The sequence below is a fragment of the Castor canadensis genome, chromosome 7 (assembly GCF_047511655.1).
Source record: "Castor canadensis chromosome 7, mCasCan1.hap1v2, whole genome shotgun sequence".
Classification (NCBI taxonomy): domain Eukaryota; kingdom Metazoa; phylum Chordata; class Mammalia; order Rodentia; family Castoridae; genus Castor; species Castor canadensis.
The window spans coordinates 67,003,200-67,022,960 of record NC_133392.1 but is presented as its reverse complement, the minus strand read 5'-3'; the positions used below and the strand labels follow the sequence as shown (position 1 = coordinate 67,022,960).

General features: G+C 45.8%; 1 protein-coding gene across 38 annotated transcripts in view; it reads left to right on the top strand.

The window, feature by feature from the left end:
• Kcnma1 (potassium calcium-activated channel subfamily M alpha 1) overlaps positions 1 to 19,761 on the top strand; it is a 718,079-nt gene that overhangs the window by 28,458 nt on the left and 669,860 nt on the right. The window contains exon 1 of one of the 38 annotated variants that reach the window (XM_074079262.1): positions 15,130 to 15,503. The exons of the other annotated variants lie outside the window; for them this stretch is intronic. The gene's annotated coding sequence lies outside the window, so the exon portion shown is untranslated. Of the gene's footprint in view, positions 1 to 15,129; positions 15,504 to 19,761 lie in introns of those variants that run through there. 38 annotated transcript variants of the gene reach the window in all.

Sequence of the window (19,761 nt, the reverse complement as noted above, 5' to 3'; positions counted from 1 at the left end):
CAGTTTTTTTTTTTTTTTTTTTTTTTTTGAGAGGCAGAGGTAGGAGGACTTAAGTTTCATGCTTGCTTGGGCTAATTTACTTCATAAGTTTTCTAATGCCAGCCTTATATTCCTGGCCTTTCCTTTTTTTTTGGTCACTGAGGCTTGAGCTCAAGGCTTTATGCTTGCTAGGCTTGCTAGGCTTGCTACCACTTGAGCAATACTGTTTTCCATAATGATGGTATCAATTCACATTCCTACCAATGGGGTACAAGGGTCCCCCGTTCCACATCCTTCTGGCAACACTTACCTTTTGTTACTTAAATAATTGCAATTCTAAAAGTGTGACGTGCTATCTCATTGTGGTTTTCCTTTGCATTTCCCTGATGACTGGTGACACTGAGTACATTTTAATATACTTGTTGGCTGTTGGTAAGCCTTTGAGAAGGACTGTATGGAGTGGCTTTAGAGATGCTAAATAAGGCAGTTCTGGACAGAGGGAAATTAACAAAGGTGTCTGTCCTGGAACAGGTTCAGTGGTGAACAGACAGCCTGAGCAATCCCAATGTCAGGGACTGGGCAGGACGGATGCCTGTGTTACACGCATCATGAGAGACTATGGAATCTGGTAGGGGCCCTGGTCTCCCGGGTGGGGGCTCAGGGCAACTTCACTTCAGGTGAGGCTTGCAGGATGAATAGGCATTAGCCAGGCCCAGGGCTGGTGAGGAAGGTGCAGAAGAGCAGAGGTTCTGATGTCACAGGGAAAGCTTCATGGAGGGAGTGGGAACTGAAGGAAGAGAGGACTCAGAGAGACAGATGGCAGCATATTGTGGGCCACAAGGACCCTGGGAGAGAAGGTAGTGGAGGAAAGAGAATGACACGAGGCTGCAGTTGGGTAGGGCTGTATCTCTTGCTCACTGCTCAACCCTTAGTGGCTAGGGCGGTGCAGAGCGTGAGAAGGGCTTCTTGAGTGACTGGGTGTGTGTATTAGTTTTCTTTTGCTGCTGAAACAAATACCACAAATTTAGTGCCTTAAGACAGCACAAGTTATTCTCCTGTAGTTTTGGAGGTTGGAAAACGATAATCTGTTTTATTAGGTCAAGGTCAGGTTCTGAGGAGATACTTCCTGCCCTTTGCAGATTCGTTTCTTATCTTGTGGTCTCTTCCTCCATCTTCAAAGTGTGTGACTCCGGTCTTGGCTTTTAGCATCACATCTCCTGTTTCCTTTTCTGTGTTGGATCTCCCTCTGCCTTCCTCTTAAAGGACTCTTGTCCTTTAAGGGCCCACCTGCAGGAAAGTGCAGGACAGTTTCCTCATCTCAAGATCATTAAATTAATCACATTTGCAGAGTCTTAGTACCACATAAGTCAACCATCACAGGTTCCTGGCATCATTGTGACAATAGCTGACAACTTAAGGGAGGAAGGGTATGTTTTGGCGCTCAGCGTTTCAGAGGGTTTCATCCGTCACGGAGGGGAGAGTGTGGTGGCCAGGAAGGGGGGTGGGGAGAGACAGAGAGAGAGAGAATGCCTGCACTGCGGGCTTTCTACATTTTGTCATTGCCAGCCTATGGAATGGTGTTGTCCATGTTCAGGGTGTGCCTTCTTCAGTGGCTGCTCTCTGGAAACACTCTCACAGACATACCCAGAGGTGTGCTTTACTAACCCTACGCACTTCAACCCAAGTTGGCAATCAAGATTAGCCATCACACAGGATTAGGATGCGGACACCTTGGGAGATCAGGATCTAGTCTGCCACAGGGGACCAGGAATTAGTTGGCCACAGTGTACAAGTGGACATTTTAGGGGGGCAGTGGGGATGGAGAAGTCAAGTTCACGAATAGGGGAGCAGTACTTTGAACACAGAAGTGAGAAGAACAATCCTTCAGCCAGTACTGACTCACTCAATGCGGGGAGGGGGTCCTTCTGAGCCACCCTAATCTTCCGCTCTCACTCCCCATGGAGACCATGTTATTTCTTCAGTGCCTCACGAGTTTTCCACTCACAACTTTTTCTTTCTCTTATTCTGTTTTTACCCTTCTCCTTCCTGTCTTTCTTTGCCTTTTTTCTATCTGATGATTCTTTGCAATGATTTCACAAAATGATCACCCAGAGTTCTCCCCACTGAGGTGCATTTCTGACCTGACTAGTGAGGTGAGTCTGAACTTAGAGTCTGGGCAGAGTGGTTCATAGGAGGCAAAGAAGTCCTGGGGCGGGGGGAGTGCTGCAAGGCTACTGCTACGAGGGTCTATGCAGATCAGCTTCCCCAGAGGGCTTTGTTGCTGATCAGGAGTCCCGTGGGCCTGGGTGGTAATAGAACACTTCACCAGAGAGTTTGCTGGACAAGATAATCCCTAGATAGCTCTTTCTGGCACAGGATGATAGTATGTACTAGTCAGCTTTCTGTAACTATAACAAATACCTGAGATAGTCAACTTACAAAGAGAAAAGGTTGACTTCAGCTCACAGTTTTGGAGGTTTCAGTCCATCATCAGTTGGCCCCACTGTTTTGGATCTGTGATGAGGTAGCACGTCATGGTGGGAGCTTATGGGGGTACAAAACTAATCACCTCATGATCAGGAAGCCAAAGAGAGTGAGAAGGGGCGGCTGATGTCTCACTGCCCCCTTCAAGGATATGCCCACAATGACCTGAAGACCTTCCACTAGGTCCCACCTCCTAAGGACTCTGTCAACCCCAAACTGTACCGCCCTGGGGACAGCCTTTACCACATGAAACTTTGGGAGATGCTTAAGATCCAAACTATAGCTTGCCATATACTTAATTCCCTTCAGCTTCGGAGCCCCAGGGAGGGATGCCTTTTGAGGGCTTCTGAGCGTTGCTGCTCTGGGGTCTGGGTCTTTCTCTGAAGGAGTAATTTATTCCTAACTGTTCCATCCCTATGTTCTAGACGAGTGGACTCAGGTAGGCCTGGGAGACCCCACACTTAGAGCCGGCCTGGTCTCCTGGCAGCATTTACGTGTTACTCACAAAAGGACAAAGGCAGAGAGGGATGGGGACTCTGGAGGTCTGCACCAAAGGTAGAAACAGCCTGAGGAGATTGCACGAGCCACAGCCATTGCTGAATGAGTAGAAGGTGGCAGCTGTGTGGCACATTTACATGTGTGGCAGCTTATCTGCACCTGCTTGCTTTCAGGCCCCAAGATGGGGGTACGTGGTGAGCAGTGTATATTCAGTCCCAGATTGGTGGTTTATAGCTGTGTGTGACCTTGGGCAAGCCGTGTATTTTCTAGAAAGCTTGGTTTTCTGTAAGTGGCACCTTCCTCATAGTGTCTGTGCTGATATAGTGAGCTAATATGTATATAATATGTACTTAGGAAGTGCCTACTGAATGTGAGCTGCTTCTTTTATCATCCCTGCCCTGGGGAGAGCAGGGTAGGCCTGGAGTATGGAAAATCTTTTTAGAGAGGAAGAGATGTTTCTCGTGCCATCCTCCAGCCATGGCTGAAGTGCAGGGAGGATGCTCAGGATGGGTGTCCTCAAAGGCACCCCTTGTGGACTGTCCCAGCAGCTGAAGGAGGCTGCCCTGTGTTGGGATGGTCCTCAGCGGAGGCCTGGAACCTTCCGGGCCTCCTCTACCTCCCTGACAGTCCATCCCCCAACTTCTCCAGGAGCCTCTGAGAAAGGGAGAGGGCACAATCAGGAGTTTAGACCCCAGTACAACAACAACAAAATTAGAAAAGAGTTGTTTAGAGACAGACAGACCTGGCTTAAAGCCCAGTCTCTTCTTAGTTGTATAACTTCTCAGGGCCTCAGTTTCCCCAGCTGAAAGATGAACTCAGAGCAAACCTGCTGGGGTTCTTTCAGGCTTAGGAAAGATAGAATGCCTTCAGAGTCTGTCTTGGTTGCAGCCACAATGCCAGAACTTTCCAGAGGGCACCAACACTGTTCCCTGGCAGCTAGTGAGCACTCAATGAGGAATTTCTTCTCTGAATCTGGGTGGCCTCAGAGGCCCTTGCTGTCCTGTGTCCTGGGCTCCTCAGTTCACAGGGTGGGGGCCTGGCGAGGCTGATAGAGCTGTGGGTTTATGGCTGCTCCATGTCCTTAGCCTCAGGGCTGGTTTATGGACTCCTGTGTTCTTGGACCACACCTCAGATGGGTTCAGGCCTCCGATCTCCCAGTGCCTTTGTGGGCCACAGTGGCATCTGGTAGGCACCTGAGCTACCTGCCAAAGGAAGGGGGCGGGGACGGTGGGACGGCCCAGACCTGAGAGCCCAAGAGAACGAACTCAAGGCCCTCAGAGGAGAGTGTTGGTTTCTACTTTCCCACTTCTGGTCTGCTAATCTTCAGGAAGGGACTGCCTGCCTGATTTCTGTTCTCTGATGTAAGTAAGTCTGGCAACTTAAAAAAATTAGTAAGAACTGTGCCTGCTGATTGCTTTTGTTTAAAGAGACACCCCTCCCTCCTCCCAGCTTCTAGATCCCTGTTTCTCACTGTCTTCAACAAGGAAGGCTTCTTGTGCCCACCTAGGGGTTTGGCAAGAGGCAGCTTAGTGCAGAGCAGTGGTTAAAAGATTGGACAAATCTTGGTTGCGATCTCGTCCTTGCCACTCAACTGTTTTGATTGTCACTTACACAGAAGGAACAACTTCCTGCTTCCCGGGGACAGGGAGAGTCTACATCCTGCCGTACACAGGGAGGCCTGGATCATTGAGAGTTGCTGCTGGCTTTGAAGGATAGCAAATTTACCGGGGTGACACTGTCAGTGCATGCCCAGTAAGATCCAGTGAAGATTACATACCTTTATGTGACAGGCACGATGGTGAGATCTTCACATTAGCCCAGTGAGGGAGGGAGCTCACCATCCTCATACGACAAGTGGGTTAAGTGTGTTGTCCAAGGTCACCCAGCCAGTAAGTGGCAGAGCAGGATTTGAACTCAGGCACTCCAAAACCTGAGTCTGCATTCAGTCACTCACTCCCCTGAACCTGTCCTTGCTCCAAGGGATCTTTTCTCTATCAGGAACCTGGTGTTAGGAAGCCCTAGAAGTGGGGGTCAGGGTCTATAGTGGGAGATCCCCTCCCTGTTTCCACTTCTGACTTCCTCTCCTAGATACACGTCAGGTAGGACGCAGTGGGTGGAGTGGTGGAGGGTGTCTCTTTCCCTTTCCTTCAAACCTGACACAAATACTTCGATCCCTGTGTTCCTGCTTGAAGGAACACAGCACTTGCTCCATGTTTGGGTCTTGAGGCCCTGACCACATCTGTGAAGTGGGACCTCTGAATGAAATCCATTGGGCCCTCATGACTGTATAAATGTCTCCTGTACTGGGTTCTGTGCTGCCCTCCACACTGAAGTGGTGGAGGTGGTGAGGCCAAGAAAATTGAAAAGGGCTGGGAGCAAGCCTGGCTCTGCAGGGATTCCTGAGAACTCTGGCATTACAAATACCATTGCCTGTTGATTTATTTTTAGCAGTACAAGGGGCCTGGAGGGCAGCAGGGGATGTGGGAATCCTATTTTTTGGTCTGTCTTGCTAATGGAACCTCTAGCGGTTTTTCTGCCTGATTTATTTTCCTCTGAAGTCTGTCATGTCTGAAGCTCCAAACTGTACTTTTCCTTTGCCGTGGCTTTGAGGAGCAAAATCAGTGATGTCAACTGTTGGGCTTGCTGTTGCTCTTCCTCCCAGCTCCAGTTTGTCTGAGAAACAAGGTGGCCATCTCTCTGGTTTTTCCCTCCTTCCCCGTCCTGGGTTCAGGCAAATCGTGGCAGCCAATTGCCCTTCAAGATGAATGAACATTCTCAGAGGTGTCCCTGGGGATGTTCTGAGAATGTTCCCAAGCTGCCTTGGTTGCCAGGGCTGGACAAAAGCAGATTGATGTGTGGGGTGCAGGTCCCACACTGTAGGACTTCTAGGACTGTGGAGGATTTAAGGATCCAGTGAAGGGAGGAAAATGTGGGGTAGGGAAGGTTCTCCTAATTTCCTGCCCTCATATTCTCTGTCAGTTAAAGAAATAACAGCCTTTTTGAGATATCACCAGCATGCTATAACATTTATGCAGACCTGTGCAGCCATCAGCATTATCTTAAATTCCAGGACATTTTCATTGCTCCAAAAAGAAAATCCCTCCCTGTGATCAGTCAATCATTCCCCTTGCCCTTTTCCCCAGACCCTGGCAGCAACTAGACTGCTTTTGGAATGTACCGATTTGCCTATTCTGCGCAGCTCATATAAGTGGAATCACACAACATGTGGCCCCTCCCAGCTCTGTGTCATGCCTAATAGTGAACCTCTGACCTTTTCTCGGTCAGAGAAACATTTGTTTCTGAGTGCATCTCAGTACAATCTGAGTACATCTGAGTACATCTGAGTACATTTGTCTATGCAGATGTAAGAGCCATCAAAACCTGAAGAGTTGGTGTCATGAGGCTATCTCTGTCTTTCCCAGCCAGGCGTCAGTATCAGGGCGGAGAGGGGACACCTGGAATAGCTGCTGCCAGGCATTGGTGAGTTGTGTGTGCCTCATAAATTGGAATAGATTCAGAAGACCCCTCCTACCCGCTGGTATTGTGAAATGTGTGCAGGATGGCCTCTCTCTCAGTGCCCACAGGACAGGATAGTTCTGAGGAGAAGCCAAGTTAGCTTCTCAGTGGCATTGATCTTGTAAACAGGAAGACAAAGGCTGGGCTTCTGCCACATTCCTTGCTCAGTGCTCAGCACTGCCTGGACCTAAACATTAACATTGTGTCTGCCACCTGCCTTGGCTGTGGGTCCAAATAATTTGCTGCCTCCCTGGACCAGCTTGAACTTGGCCATGTCCTTGAAGACCAAAAGGTTGCCTTGAGGTCCACGTGGTTTCTGGTTGAGTCACTGACAAAATGGCTTTGGTGCTTCCCAGGGCCTGTGGGGTCATACCATGGTGATGACCTCCAACAATAAACAAACCATTGGGATTAGATGGTGGCCTCCAGAGTCCTGCTGACTCCTGTCTTGGAACCAAATGCAGGAGCTGCTTCATCCTGGAGCTGATGGCAAAATGCTGCCAGTAGATACATTGCTGCCTAACTTATGAAAGGAGAGCAAATGTATACTTTGAGGATGGGAGGGTTAGGTGGTTCCCACTGATGGCATTATTTGTGCTTGGTTGGCTGAATGGTAGGGGCCTGCTTCCTCCTTCATTGTGCTAAACATTTATGGAGTGAGTATCACACACTAACCAATATCATAGATTTGGGTTTGAAGATTCATTCAATTGCAGCTATGATTTTTAACGATACTTTAAAGATGTTCTTTCTTTTCACCCATGTGGTTTTGATTGGGACAGAGGTAATGTTGGTGGCTGGTGTCCTTGAACACAAGTATTCTGGTCCAGCATGGGACCTGGGGCAGAAACTTCACATGTGAGCCCCAATGGCCTTCTTTGTCAGATCCTTACCTCTCAGATGTGAGAATCTCCAATGAGATCATGTTTTTGAATACATTTTGAAAAGGTAGAAAGGGTCGGGCAGGAAAGCCATGCAGTCAACCCTTCCTGTGCAGGAAGGGCTGGGATGAAGTCTCATCTTTGCTTCATAGATGAGAAAATTGCCCTTGCTCAGTAGGAGAAACCTTTGACCATCTCATTCTAGGAGAATCATTAGGTACCCATCATGGCTGTCTCCAGGTTAGGTCATTTGACAAGCAGTTTCATGCTTGTAGCCTGGGTGGCAGACCAGTGAAGTGGAGTAGAGTGTTGGTGCCACCTGGGTTCTGTCACCTACTGAGACTGTATGACCTTGAGTGAGGGTGTGTGTGTGTGTGTGTGTGTGTGTGTGTGTGTGTGTGTGTGTTTTAATACCTACAAGGGTGGTAATGAGAATTAAGTGAAGAAAATTATGTTGGGTGCTTGGAAATGCTAAATCAATCCTACCTCCTGCTCTTCTTCCTATGCCTTTTAGTTGGTCTCATTACTTTCTGTAACAAATATCCTGGAGGAATTTCCACCTCCACTTAAATACCCCTGGGATTAGGGAGCTCACAGTCCCCTGAGGCATCCATTCCACACTGGAATCACTGCACATGAACCTTAAGATATGTGAAGGATGGTGAAGTATTTACACTGAAATAATAAGTCATTCATCTTGAGAAAATGTATCAGCTTTCTTTCCTTGTTGGATGATTTTTCATGACATGGAGATGGGTTGGCAGTGACTTTTCTCTGAACTTGATGGCCCCTTCATACTGGGGAAGGCCTGTGGTGTTTTAGGGACCAGTGAGAGCTTGGGATGGGGGAGGACTTTAGTGTAGGAGTTACAGAGTAGGAGAGGACGGGTGTACATGGAGGAAGGGACATTAGGAGGGTTCTGGGAGCTGAAGGGGGAGTGACATTATGTCTGGGGTCACAGGCCTTGCTCCTCAGCACCCTGAAATTCAGGATTTGGCTAGCAGCATCCCAGCGCTTTGCAGTCCCCTATCAAAACAGATCAAGGATAACAGCTTTGCAATGATCTATTTGTTAGGAAAGCATTAAGTATTATCCAGTCATATTTCATGATAAACTATTGCAAACTTGGCATAAGAGAACTTCCTTCATGAGATGACAGATAGTTATAAAATGTAGAGTAAATGTTATTCCTTATAGCCGATCATGAGGTGCATTCTGTGTTAGTTAGCTTTGCATGACTGTGATAAAGTACCTGAGGTAATCAAGTTAAAATGAGGAAAGGTTTACTTTGGCTCCCAGTTTCAGAGGTTTCAATCCATGGCTACTTGGTCCTGTTGCTTTTACCTGCAGTGGCACAGCAAGCACATCATGGTGAGAGTGTATGGTGAAGTCTGTTTGCCTCATGGTGGCTAGGAAACAAAGAGAGGAAGAGGAGGTGCCAGTGTATTCATAGCTCCTTTGAAGACACACCCCCAGTGACCTAACTTCCTTCCACTAGGCTCCATCTCCCAGAGTTTCCAACTATCATTATCACCACAGGCTGGGAACCAAGCCATTAACTCAGGCACCTTCAGGGGATACTAAGATTCAAACTACAGCACATTCCATTCAAGTTAAGAATATTACACCACTTATTCTTTTCACCTCTCTTATTCAAATTGAAACACAGGTCTATGAGACTAGGTAAACAAGAGAGGCATACAAATCGGAGAGGATGAGACAGTAGTGTCTTTATTTGCTGGTGATCTCGTCTTGTGACTGGAAGAAACCCTAGACTCTCAATCTGTAAATTATTAGGAGCAACAGAGTTCTGGCAGATGGCCACAGGTCAAATAAAAAAATGCATGGCTTTCTATATATGCAAGTAGCACCATGCTACTCTCCTGTTCTACAATTAATATATGCTAATAAAAAAACCTATAAAAATGGATGGCTTTCTAATAGACCAACTGCAACGAAATGGAAACTCAGTGAGGACACAAGGCTGTATGTAGATTGGGGTTTTGACGTAATCTAGCGTCTGGGGGTGGATCCAGGGTGTTCAAGCACTGTCACATACATTGAGCCCACTGGGCAAGACAGACAACTTCATGGTGATTTTTTACAGAGGAGGAGCTTGTGGCCTGGAGCCTTTTGAGCAACCTTGCCCAAGGTCACTCAGTGAGGAGATACAACTGTGACCTCCCCGTTCACTGCCGTTCTTTAGATCTTACTGTCGGCCTCCAGCAATGCATCTCGTCCTGCCAGTTTTTGGGTATCCATCTCCAATAGTGGCCAAGCTGGTGGGAGGAACAGTCCAGGAGTATTTGTATTTGGGTTAGCATGTACTCTATGATTTCTTTTATGAGCAGTAGCTCAGCCTTCCTTGTATACTTGCTGCATGTGCTGTTAGAAAGGCATGGCTGTCCTCCAAAGATGCCCGGCTCACCATGCATGGAGGGAGGAAATGAGCAAGGAGCTGTGAGGCTTGATCTGGGTTCCCTCTCTCTATATTTTGCCTCTCTGTCCCTCCACACTACCTCCTCTTAGCCTGATTTACATCTTTGCCTTTTAATTTTACTTAAAGCCTTTTTGAAAGTTATAAAAGTAGCATATATTCACTACAATTGGTGGAATTGTAATATTAAAGAAATGGTAGTCTTTCTTATTCCACTTCCATGGTTCTTGGATGCCATAGTGCCTCTCCTAGGAAAAACCTCCAGTAAACACTTCCACTCATTTCCCAGGCTCATGTCAAGATGTGCCAGCAGGGTATCCATCCATCCTGGGAGATTTGCTGAATGTCTGTGCTGTGCTAGGGGCTGGGGATGCCTCAGGGAGCAAGAGAGACAAAAATATCTGCCTTCATAGAGCTGACAGTCTAGAGGGTTGAAATATCTCATGGTGAAGTGTCTAAAGTGCCAGCCAATGGTAAGTGCTTTAGCGAAAAATAAATCTGGAACAGACCCCCTCCACTCTTTTGAAATTTTAATTGAGGGGTTGAGGGTGGGATTGGATGGTACTTGGTTATATGTCCTGTCAACTGGAGCAGGAACAGGCAGAAAAAAACAGTAGGAAATGAATTCACAGAAGAGGGAGGAGTTGGAGGAGGACAGAGTGGGGAGGATCTTGTGGACTTTGTATAGAGGTTTCTTATTGTTTAATGGAAATGAGATCTTATTAGAAACTTTTGTCTGCAACTTATATTTGGCTGTTTAATAATCATCACGGACATCTCCTCAGATCTATAGATATAGGTCTTATTCCTTTAAACAATCAGAGAATTTTCATGGTGTAAGTAGACCATAATTTAGTCCGCTTTTCTCTTTGAGTGGACTTTCAGATTGTTTTCAAGGTGTTGTCTCTTTCCCCATTCCAGCAGTGTTGTAGTAAACAGCCTTGTGCATGCTATCTTATAATCAGGTGCTTTATTTTATGTATTAGAGAGAGGAATTTATAAGTGGAAAGGGGTGTGTATATATTTGTTTTTAATAGATGCTGCTAGATTTCTCTCCAGAAGGTGTAGCTGAATTTTTGGATAGAGCTCTCTTTCAGATGCCTGACTTTGTTCCAAAATTGCTAAGTAGCTACTCTGGGAAGAGGGAAGAATCACCCCTACAATAAGGGACAGCTTTGGAATCCTTCCTCTGGGGGAAGGTGAGTGGTTCTGTGCTTCAGGGGACAACAGCATTTGCTAATTTTTGGAGTTTGTATTTGCTGGTGGTGACGTCAGGAAAGCCAAGAAGATGAAAACACAGCTGTTGCTGTGTTGTTTGCATTACAGCTAATGTTCCATGTACTTAAAATAAGCATAACACTGAGGAAGTGCACAGAAACAGATTCACACCTTGTCAAATATTGAATCGAGTTCCTGGAGTGTCTTAAGGATAAGGCTTTTCCACAGTGTCCTGACTTAGGTGCCTATATGTTGGTGCCTACTTATCCTTGCTTCCATCCGGGATATTCCAGAGTAAGATCCTGTAAACACTGAGGTAGACTTTTTATCTGTTTAATGTACTCATGTGGTTTGTACTGTCGGGCATTTAGGCTGCTTCCCATCTGCTATAATTCAAACAATGAACAACCTTGTGCATAAGTCTTTTTGCACATGTGTCAGGATATATATTGGGTACATTTCTAGATGTAGAACTGACTGAATCAAAAGGGATTTGCTGTCTACATATTGATAGTACTATCAGTTGGCCTCTGGAGAGGTTCCCAGAGTTCCTCTTCATGGATAGTACAGGTGAACTCCTTCTCCCTAAGCCCAATTCAAGAGCTTGTCACACCTTTTTTTTTTTTTTTTGATGTTTGCCAGTCTGATACATGAAATATCATATCACATTGTCATTTCATTTGTATTTTTTTCTCATAACCTAGGGTGATCATCTTTTCTAATGTCCAAAAGCTGATTCTGTTTTATGTTTGTGAACTGTCACGTCCTTCCCCCCTGCCTTTTATTTTCCATAATGGATGGTTGATCTCTTATCTGATCCCTTTCAGCATGGCCTGTCCACATTATGTGGGCATTTGCCACTGTGATAAGTTAACATAACCTGTCTGACTAGTTAGAGGTTTATAGTCAGGAGTGGACATCTAGAAGTTTGAGAAAAGGACGTCTGTATCCCAAGAAACTCAGGTCTGTGCTGCATTTGACACCTGTGTTGTTCTATTCTTTCTCAAACAGGCTAACCACAGACATAACAGAGAACTTGGGCCCTGGAGTCCTTCTGCCTGGACACATCTTTTATAGGGTCTCATTTTTATCCCATTATTGGCTTGAGGAAATATGAGGAGGCTTGGCTGTCTGCTACTGAAACCCTTTTATCCATTTGCTAGAATTTACAACAGCACTGTAGGAGTTTTCTAAGCATTTGCTCTGTAAGGTCATTATGCTAGTCCAGGTGGCCTAACAGCCATAGCACAGGACCCCAATTTCAGGAGCACAGTAAAAGGGTGTTTTCCGCCTCTGTTGCATTGATTCTGTAACACCAACATGGGTGTTCCTGGCGAGGCACTCCTAAGTGTCCAGTGGGGGAATGTGGACTCCTGCTGGCTGTGGCCTGCCTTGTCTAGAACCAGCATCCTCTGGTTTTCTACAGGCAGAAGGGAGAAGAGAGAAAATAATTGTGTGGGCAAGAATTTTATGGGCTGGACTCTCTACCCATATCCTCCTGGCCAGGACTCAGTCTCATGATCCATAGAACCAGAAGAACGAAGGTCAGCCATGAGCCTCGCCAGCAGTTCTGACTCTGGGTGCATAGTGTGCCCTGGTCTGTTAGTTCCCATGTGGAAATTGTAAGTTTTCAAAGTGTGTCCTCCAGTGCAATGTCACCCTGCCCTCACAGCTCTGAGAGGAGGTAAGGTCAGTGCTTTTGACCACCATGGAGGCTGATGCCTAGGGAGTAAGTATCCTATGCGAGGCTGGGTGCATAGGTATGGATATCAGTATGTGCAGAGTAAGCTCAAGAGCAGAGCTGTCATGCTGCTGGCCCTTTCTAGCATCACACACAGTGGTCACCCACTTGGGGCCTGCCTGGCCAGGCTTTGCATATATTAGACATGGGAGAGTGGGGCTGCATAGTGATAGGAAAGTGGAGGCTGACTGGCCTGCATCCTCTATGCTTATGAGTGGCAAGAATAGAAGTTGTCTTATGCCCTTTGAGTGTAGCAGCTAAGTGGCAAAGGGTACCAAGCTTGCTCCTGGTAGGAAGGCTTAGCCAGTGTGCCCCCATGTGGGGCACAACTGTTAGAAACATGGCACCTCCAGGGGAGCTGGCCACTCACCTTGGTCACTGTTCCTTTCTGATTATGTGTGAGGGGCACTGTCCTTGAAATTGGTTTTTTTTTCTTCATGCTCGCATTTCCCTTTCTTGAATAAGTTCAGAGACATCTGATGTTGGAGTGAACTCAGCTGTGATGTCTCACCCGCTCTATTGTGAGCGACAGGGAATGTGCTCCCAGATGGACGGAGCCAAAGCAGCTCAGGGCATTCTGTGGGTGCCTTTTCCTCAAGGGAGGACACCTGGGTTTCCCTATAGCGGGGATGCCTTGAACTAACCTGGTCAAAACCGGTAGGCAGTGGCATGGGTCCCTGTGGCAGCAAAGACAGCAACAAGCAACAGAAAGAAGATGAAGCATCACATAGCACATGCTCAGGGCCCAACACTGCCATTCCTCATCCAATGGCCGTTGAACTTGGTTTTCTCATCTGTTCAAAAGAAATGACACCTCTCCTGTTGCTCTCACTGGGTTCTTATGAAGATCACCTAAGACAATGTGTATAAAAATGCCCTGTAAATGGAGAAGCACTCTGCAACTTAAGGTATTATTATATTAATAGTAACAGTTGCCATTTGCAATCCCTATGATTCACGTGGGGTAGGAGCCCTTAGAGCTCATCACTGCCACCATGGTGACCCCATGTTGTACTTCACAGCTGCAATTACCGTGGGCGATTTCATTATTTCATTTGATACCTTCCTATGCATGCAGCGTGAAAACAGAGATGACCTTCTCCCAACCTATTACTTTATAGATGGTGAATTGGCACTTGGAGATGGAGAGACTCAGTCCAGGTCCCTAGAACTCGGGACTTTCAGGACGTCAGCTCTAAGCAGAGGCCTGTTTTGCTTTTGGATTATGGTGCCCTGTCCTTTCTGAAGGGCTGGCAGTTGGGAGTGTTGGGTAGGCAGTTTATCCTTAGTCATTAGGTGGAGTCTCAGCCTGACTCATGTCTGCTTGCTCACACCGACCTTATTCTGAGCTCCACTGCTCAAGGGTCTTGGAAAATTTGGACAGTGCTCAAAGGAACAGCTCAGCTACTAAGAAGGTTGGGCACGGGGTCTAAGATGGAAAAAGGACCTAAAGGGATTTGCCAGTAATGAGGAGACCATGGCAGTTCTAGAATAAACAAGACAGTGAAGGTGCCCTGGTTCATGACCTTGGTCCTTGTTAGACACCTACTTCCTTTGTATACTCACTTTGTACTCTCCAGGGGGCTCCAACCGCTGGAGGACTTCCTCACAAGAGAAGACCAAGGGGCACCTAAACTTAGCATTCAGATGCTATCAGGATTAGTCTGAAAGAGTAGGCCCAGGAGGAATCCTGGAAAAACTGACTTTGGCCTCATTTGCAACACCCTGGATGACAGGTTGTCCAGGGTTTCCTTCCAGGGTTTGCCCACATGCATCTTCTAGATGGGTGGCATGCTTCTGTTTAAACATGCAATGTGGAAAACCTCCTTCCCATTGGACCCTTCTTCTGGAGTGGATTCATCATCCAAAATATTACACAAAAAAGCTGCAAATTAGTACAGACTTCCTGTGCAGCTTCTGGCCAGCTTCCCTTAATGTCCACATCTTATGCAACCATAAGTGGAACAATGCTGGAACCCAATGGTTTGGCATTGGTATTAAACTGAATACCAAAGTACATACCTTCGGATATCCTATTTTCCAATGAATGCCTTTTATCTTTTTCAGAATCCAGTCCAGGATCCCACATTGCATCTACCTGCCATATTTCCTTGGTCTCCACCCATGTGTCACTCTTCTTTCCGTATGTTTCATGTCTTTGACATTTGCCAAATGTATTGTTTAGTGGTTTTCATGGAATGTCCCTCAATTTGGGTTTGTCTGATTATCTTCTTATAGTTAGTATATGTGGATTTTATTAATGTTTACTGGGTCTCTCTTTCAGTGGCAATGTCAGCTCCCTCACAGCCAGGGTCCCCGTCTGTCTGGTTTGCTAGTGTTCATGATCTGTGTGTGCCTGGCACCCATGGTCAGTCAATATTTGCTAAGTGGATGGAAGAGGTTGTGAGCCTCATCCTGAAATGTGGGAAGCACAGAGCTTGTCACCTGCAGATCCCTGAAGGGTGACTGGGCTGCCTGGGCTCTGCAGCTTCTTTCAGATGTTCTGATTTCCTAGCCCTGTGTACCTAACCCTAACACAGACTACTGGGTCCCACCATCAGAGTGGCCTGGGCTGGGCCCTGAGAACTTGCATTTCTGACTTCCCAGTGGTTCTGGTGTTGCGGGTCCCATCACCCTGCTGACTGGTGAAACATTGCTCTAGCTGCTTAGAGGAGAAGCAGGTCACTGCCAACGATCAGGAGCCAGGAAGTTTTCATGGAGGAGGAGGAGGAGTTCAGACCTGAGTGGGGTGAGTGTGGTGGCTCACTGCCACCACATATAGTCTGTGGTGCCTTTTTCCTGCCTCTGCTCTGTTGGCATCTGGCTTCACTGTGGCCTTGTCCAGCCTTTGTACCATGAGAGATCTTGGTCAGAAGACTCTGAGCCCCCAGAAAAGGAGGCTGACTAATTCTTTGCTTTGAGTTGACCTTGGCTTATGTATATGAAGTCACTCTGAGGCCTGGATGTGTCCTGTATTGTACAGCCTGCCTTAGTGTGTTTATTTGCTTGAGCCCTACTCCCTGCCTGCTGGCACGGTTGGAGGTGTTGCTGTTGGACTCCATGGCTCTATTTCTGTTTTCTCATCTGGCACCAGAACAGCAGGGGCAGATGAGTGTAAGGCCACCCTTGCTTTCTCATGTTCTTCTTGAGGCCAGCATTTGGTTAAGTAGAACATTTGAGTCTCATTAGAGAGCCTGGTATGAAAGCAGACAGGTCCTTTTCAGGAGGCAGAAGTTCTATGAAGGAGGGAGAAAGCTTTCAGGAAGTTAAATAATTAAATGACGTTTAGACTTAACACAGTGAGGGTAGGGAAGTTTACATGTGTGTTCAAACTTCCAAAATCATTTAGGAGGATTTGTTCCTTTCAAAAAATTGTTGTTGAAGGTGATGGAAGGCATTAGGAAGCTCTGGTGAGGCCACATACAGCTGGAAGATTCTGGGTGGGAAGGTGGTGCAAGTCACAAATGTTGGAGAAGACGGGACCCTCAGTATACTTCTGATTCAAGTCAGTCATTTTAACTGGTACCTAAGTGACTTGCCCCACTCCAGGACTACCTCTCTAGCCATGTCTGGCCAGATTACTTTGTCTTCCCTGAGGGCTCCAAGGTCATTTTATTTATAACCCTTCTCTTTTCATTTATAAGTGGTCATGCATGAGTTTGTTTTACCCACTAAATCAGAGGTCAGCATATTATAGCCTGTAGGTCAAATGTGGCCTACTGCCTTACTTTATAAATAAAGTTTTATTGGAACACAACTGCACTGACTTGTTTATGTATATCCAAGGCTGGTTTTGTGTTGCAATGGCAGAAGTGAGTCATTGCTACAAGACTGACTGCCTTGCCCATCTTAAAATATTGACAATCTGGCACTTTACAGAACAATTTTGCCAGCCTCTGCACTAGTGGGTTAGCTTCTTGGAAACAGGAATGGTATTTCATTTGTCTTTGCATCTTGTTCTGCCTTGCCTGTAGTAGGCATTCAGTAAATATATGTTGATTAGTTTTGAAATGTAGTGGATAGATTTGTCAAAAATGAGCACAGCCACCTGGCTATTCTGGCTCCCTCAGTGTTCCTCCCACTGTTAGGCCACTTTGTGGCCCAGTTTTCTCTCTATAGAAAGAACATAACATTGTCTGATCTGCAGTGAGGGTGGAACAAGGCATTCAAATATCTTACTAGAACCCTATGCCTAGCTTTTTTAGTCTTGTGATGAGTCTCACCACACTGACGACTGGGCTTCTCTGTCTGGGATGTTCCTGCCCCAACCTTCCTAACAGCTGAAGTACACACTCTGTGGTCATTCACAGTCTCCTTACTTTGGTCATGACCTATTTATCTGTCCTTCTCTCTCATTCCTGTGAAGCCTTCTGCTGCATCCAGAATTTTCTATATGCCCTCTACATTTATATGGCAGTTTTTCTGGTACCCCATCCCTCACTGAGTTCTTCAGCCTATCTGTTTTTCTTATTGGCCTATTGGCTTCCTATTGGACCCTTGCAGGCTACTTTTATGTCTGACTTTGGTGGATTCTTTGACCTTGCTAACATAAATGACTGTCTCATTTACCACTTAGCATTGTGTTTTATGTTGTTATTTTTTAATCCGTGTGATTTTTTGTTGAAAATATAGGGCTCCAGACTCTAGACCCATGGAAATAGAATCTTCAAAGGTAGAATCCAGGTCTCTTTGTTAACAAACTTCTTAAGTGTTATATTTCTGACCAAAATTTGAACAACTTTAACTTAAAGTAGAGGGTACAGTGATATTTATCTTTTCCTGGGACCCTTTCCTGTGTCTCCACATAAACTGTGAACATCTGTGGGCATATTTGGACCTTAGTATTATGATTTTTTAAGAGTAGCTCATATTTATGAAGACAAGGGCAAAGAGACAGGTGATTGGTATTAGCCCCTGTGTTCAGTAGGCACCTAAGAATTGTTTGCCTGATGATCTATACAAGATAGGAAAGTGCCTGTGAAGCAAAACAGGCTCCACAAAGTATGGACTTACTATCAAGGGCTGGCCTGTTAGGTGTCTTTCACCAAACTCTGCTAAAGATGTCCTCAGTGCCAGGTACTCAGGAATCCATAGCCTGGATGCAGATAGTCGTGGCTGAGAAATGCTGGTGGAGCAGAATCCCTGGCACTCTCCGCTCTGTTCTCTTTGCTTTGATCTCTCCAAGCGCATGAGATAAGGCTCCTTTCTCTGTCCCCTTGGCTTGTCCTAGCAGTGCAAAGCCATAGAAGTGCATACTGCCGGGAAAAGTTTGTTTAGACACTTCAGAATGTAGAAGAGGGTTTAGCCTGTCTGATGAGTTTTGCTTCCCATTTAAAATGTTTAGAGAGAAATGTGAATGTTTCATCTCTCCCTCTCAAATCACACTGCCTGTTTACACAAGCCTGTCTTCTGTGGCCTCGACGGAGGCACCCTGCCTGCTGCAGTGTGTGATGGCGCAATCTCGGTGTTGAGTCTCCAAGCAGAGATGGTTCTCGGACCTCACATGGCAGAGAGCTCTAGTCCAGAAAAATAAGTTCAAACAGTGCTTTGTTTGGAACCCTGGTACAAGATTATTTAGAACGCGGGATGCCAGTTTTTATTGAGCTGGGAAAAGAGACATGAGTTCAACAATAAAAGTAGATGAAATAAAAACAGAGCTAGGAGGCAATAGGGAGGGCTAATTTAAGGAACTCTCTCTCTTTAGACATTTACAGCCAGCTAAGCAAAGGAGTGAGCCGACATTTTGGCCAATAACTACTCCGTTGACATGCCCATAAGAATTTCTTTGCCTGTTGCTTTTTAACTTTTTTTTTATTTTTTATTTTTTCATTTATTCATATGAGCATACGTTGTTTGGGCCATTTGCCTGTTGCTTCTTTATGACCATGTTCTATGCAGGGAAAAAAATGTACAACTGAGAACTTATTCCCTTCCTCCTTCGTGATTCCACTCCATTAATATTAGGCTTAATAATTCTAATTTATTGCACTGAGGCTTTTTGCTTAATTTAAAGAATGGAATGGATTATTAGCTTTTTAATAAACAATAACATTTAGCAGCTACTGAGGGCTCAAGTCGTTTGATGTATTGTTGCATCTCTATTTTGTTCATGAAATGGAACCAAAATTGTTACCTATCTAAAACTGGACTTCTTGTCTCTGCTCCCATGAATGTGAACAGTGGTGTGTGGCCCATGCAGGGACCCACGGCGTGTTTCATGTGGAGCACAAGAGCAGGCCATCCAGCATACGACAGTCTGCGTCTAAGTGCTAGAATTGTTTTTGACTCCATCAGTCCCCAGTTCCCAGAACAGAGAACATAGTGGGAATTGCTCAGAAGAGTGACCATGTGATCCCATGACACAATTGAAGACAAAATCTGGCACATAGGCTTGCCAGTGATGACTATGAAACTTATGGTCTCCTATCAGATTCAGAAGTGGAGAGCATTATATCTGGATTTCAGAAAAATTCTGGATGAAAACCTCTGGTGTTTAGAGAATGTGTGTTGATGAACCTGCTGCTTGACTTGGACATCCTATTTTACTGGTCAGACTGGCTTCTATTTTTGATAAAAATGAGGCTCTGGGAGGCCATTCTGGCTTATGCGCCAGCAGAAGGAGATTTTAGAAAGCAGTTTTAGAGTGTCTCCCTACGGAAACATCACTGCTTATTAATAGTCATGCTCTCATTAGAGCCTTGGCCCTGAAGAATAAAAGCAGAGTGAGGCTCAGTGGTCCTTACTGGTTTATGGTTTGATGGAGGCATGAAATACACCTACTGAAAAGGCTATAACTAGAGGGGTGAGGACCTCTACTCCTGGATGCCAAAGAAACAGAAATAGGACAGGAAAGCTATTCATCTGGCGGCCCTCAAGACATATAAACCTTCTTGGAGGATGTGACATATGGGCTAATTCTTGAGTTTATTTAAATAAATAGTAATGGAAGAGTTGTTTGGAATTGAAAAACCTAAAGTTTTGAGTTTGTGAAAGGCTCTGAACACTTT